The sequence below is a fragment of the Channa argus genome, chromosome 2 (genome assembly GCF_033026475.1).
Source record: "Channa argus isolate prfri chromosome 2, Channa argus male v1.0, whole genome shotgun sequence".
NCBI classification, from domain to species: domain Eukaryota; kingdom Metazoa; phylum Chordata; class Actinopteri; order Anabantiformes; family Channidae; genus Channa; species Channa argus.
The window spans coordinates 30,376,973-30,380,891 of NC_090198.1; positions in this window are offsets into that span (position 1 = coordinate 30,376,973).

Genomic DNA, 3,919 nt, shown 5'->3' on the forward strand with positions numbered 1-3,919 from the left:
TTCTGCCTTTCAGGGTCCAGTTTTCCTCACCATCATTTTTACAAATCGTGTCGCCCTGGCGCCCGTCCATTTCACTTCTGCGGCTGCTTGAACATTCAGCTGAGTGTGTGACTGAGGCAGCTCCAGGACTAATGAGGCAGCGATTGAGACAGAGAGTGAAGAAAAGGGAGTGAATCGGGCTGAGCCGCTCTTTGATCAGGCCCACTGCTGAATATTCGACATCAGCATTGACTGAGGAGGAATGAGGCAGAGGATCCCTTAAACACTTATAAAAGATGGGGCGGAGTTGCTGCGTTTGCCCTCCAATCTGGATAACAAGACTTCTATCGGGGCCTCGAGCGGCTTGTTTAGCTTTCACTTACTGCTGCCCTTCAGATCGCCAGATCAATCAATAGCTGTGTAGCAGCACAGCAGGGTGCTACTACAAACACAGTGTGGATGACTGTCAGTTTCTCTACAATTTGCTTGTCCCAATCCAGTTCATAGCTCCATCAGTGATGGGAAGCTGCAGGAACCAGACAAGGGTTTCTACTTTCACACAAAATGTTTCCACCAGCCTTCATGTTTATCCACTAACTGTAGGTGAACAACGATGTACTTTTGGGAGAGTGGCAGCTCTGCCATGTTCCACTGCATCGTCCAGTCCCTCCTGCGTTACATGCTGACGCTAATCTACCCATTTGTGTCGATGATCGATGCTCGGAGCTTTCAGCGTCGTACAGTGGAAACCACGGCGCTAAAGCAATGACGTAGTAAGTAAAGTGAAAAAGTCTCATTGGGAGGTGGACGGGGTGGTGGATGGAGACCAGGGTTTTGACTGTAGTGCGAGATGTTTAATGATGGCGCACGTGGTTACAATGAAGTAATGAAGTATGTTTGTTCCACTCTCACTGTTTGTAGCATTTTCTTTTTATGTAATTTGTCTTGGTTAAGATTCTCAGTCATCCAGGTTTGTTTATCCCAAGACTGAATCATGCTAGACATCTTCATTCAGGCCAGGGTGGAACAAAGACCTACTCTGGAGGATATAACTACGTCTCCTATCCACTTTTCTTCAGACTGAAGACTCTTCTTGGTCAAGAAAAAAAGAAGAGCAGTTGACATGAAATTTATCTTCTAACTCTATGTTACCCTGAAGGTTTTGTGCCTAACGCTAACCGTTGTTGTCTCTTAATGTCAGCTGACCCTGAAGTTGTTTTCCCCAACCCTAATGCAGTTTTTGAGCGGAAAGCATTTCCGGTAGCATCAAAATGCTCCAGGGGCGTCCAATGCTAACGCTAAAGTTTACCTATAGTGTGTTTAGTGTTTCCTTGTCCTTTATCACTACAGGTGTAATATTCAGACTTGAAAATCTTTAGGAATCTTTCGATGCTGATAGCAGTATCTTGTCATTTGTTGGAGCCATGACACACTTCTACAAACCTGGGTCGTCAAGATCAGACTTTAAATAACTAAATAAGGCAGGTCCTCACAGACTTACAGCTGATTGTTGTCCCATTGATTCAAACACCAGAGTCAAATTTACACTTCAAATGAACTGATTGTAGTAGGTTTACAAAAGACGAGTAAAAATTACAATTCTTCTATTTATTAAGTCCATGTGTTTGCTTGGGTTTCCTTTATTTAGATTAGAATAATTGTTTGCAGGCTTTGACCTGTTTAACAAAGACATAATATTGATGTGCAGGAACCCACAGTCCTGACCTCAGCCCCCTTTAACACTGCTGAACTAAAAACTGTATGTGATCCAGGATATAAAATGAAATCTTTAAAATCTGCCACAATAACTCAGGCACATTTTGACAGCTCCTCACCGTCCATGTTCAGATCGGAGAGTTTTCCATCTTGGAACAGCGATAGCAATGTTCCATCCCGGTTTTGGCTTCAATCGATCGCAGCTCGTCTTCCTCCAAGTGATGAACCTTTGTCTTTGGACTTCTTCCCAGGAAACAGACAGCATGCGATGCAGATTTAGTGAAGGGTTCCTGCAGCTAATGACAGACAGCAAAACATTTGTCAGAAGTTGGTTTCATTTCATTTTAAAGACGAATTTGGACTGTTGGTCAAAAGAGTGTTCAGTTTTTTAATAATCATCTAACGTGAGAGGGATTAGTCAATTGTTTAACTCAAAAACTGTGGAAAATGATTTGTTGCAGCTTGATGAGGAATCGAATCTGTGTGCTTTAGGTTGTGTGTGTCTGTATACGTGTGCATCTATTTGTGTGTCTAAAACTGCTTACCTGGGGGAAATTGTCAGGTTGATGAGTCCAGTGTGATTCCCGTCTCCTCACTTCATCACCTGCTGACATGCACAGCCCATAGGATTGGATTTGATTGTGTGTGTGTGTGTGTGTGTGTGTGTATACTCAGGTTTACCTTGTTGTGATTTCGTAGATGTTATGGCCTGATTTTGATGATAACAGCCCTCTGTCAGCAGTACGCAGAAAATCCCTTATAAGCATTCTATAAGCATTTTAGCCCCTTTAGTTCCAACTGAGCCTCCACACACACACACACACACACACACACACAGGCTCTGTCAGTGCTGTTATATATGAGGCTTACTACAGCACTTCATTAGTTTTGTGATCTCTGCTGCTGGTTGTTCTTTCCATTTAAGCTCCTCTTAATGAAACTAAATTAAAACTAATTTATTGCAGCCTCGCAGCTGAAGTTTACACCATGGTTGATCTAAAATGTTATTCAGAGGAAACGCACACAATAAAACCTCAACATACACTAATGCTTTATTGCTGTCATTACTGAACTCAAAGATATATCCCGTGGTGCTTGAACCTTTGCAAACACTTTCTGTTTGTACATTTATCTGGAACATGAACGTGAGGAAACAATTAAAAGAACATGACAAAAACTAGTTCATCTTAATTTATCTTTCATCAAACCCTGGAATTCATCATTTTCCCAAGATAATCCTCATAAGTAGCTTGCGTGATTGTAAAAGACCATTTAAAGACTCCTATCGCTTCTTAAACTCAGCTGAGTCCCTGCACAGTCCCTGAAGGCCCCTCACAGACACCAACTGACCCATGGTCAGAGTGTAGAGATGCACAACGGCGTGAACAACACTCAAGTCGCTGGTCACTTAGTAAATGAGCAGGAATAGTGGTCTTTTAGTGCGTTCGGATCCTGTGTATGGTGCAGACAAACGAGATAATCCAGGTTGCAGACAGTTAATTTCTGTATGAAAACATTGATTGATCCAGAAAATAACCATGTTAATCTGTTCATCAAGCTCAGTGGCTCCTTCGTATTTCTTCATCACGCACAGTTTGTCCCGTAATCCCCTTTGTGTCAGCAATAATCCTCACATCATCCCTGAACGTCACACAGTTTGAGCCTCTCTGACCCCAGCTCCACTTTACCGCTTGTTATGTCTCACCTCAGGTCACCACCACCTCCATCAGGCACAATGGAGCCAGGCTTTGGACTTAATGGGACATAATTTTGTTTTAATCTCGAGGACAAATGCAGTTAAACCAAATTGGTCTGACACTCACGTTGCCATCAGCTTCTTTTTAAAGTCAATCTCGGCGCAGGCAGGGCAACAAAGAACACACGAGTCGAGGGCGGCGGTAACGTGACGGAGCCTTTCTTCACCTACACTATCATTTCCATTCTCCAAATGGAAATCAGTTTCTCTCTAACAATGGGACGTTTTCTTCATGACGGAGACAGAAAACTGATTCTGAGAGGAATTCAATAACAGAGCCAAAGCTCTTTGACTGGATTGAAGCTCTGTGCTATTTTCAGTTGTGAAGTTGTTGATTAAAAATGGAGAGGTGCCACTCAGTGGTAACATGACAAAATGAGACCTGCCGTGAATGCAACAGAAGAAGAGGACAGAAAGAAGGGAGTGGAGGCGAACGGATGGAGGTGGATGCAGAATAATGATGATGAA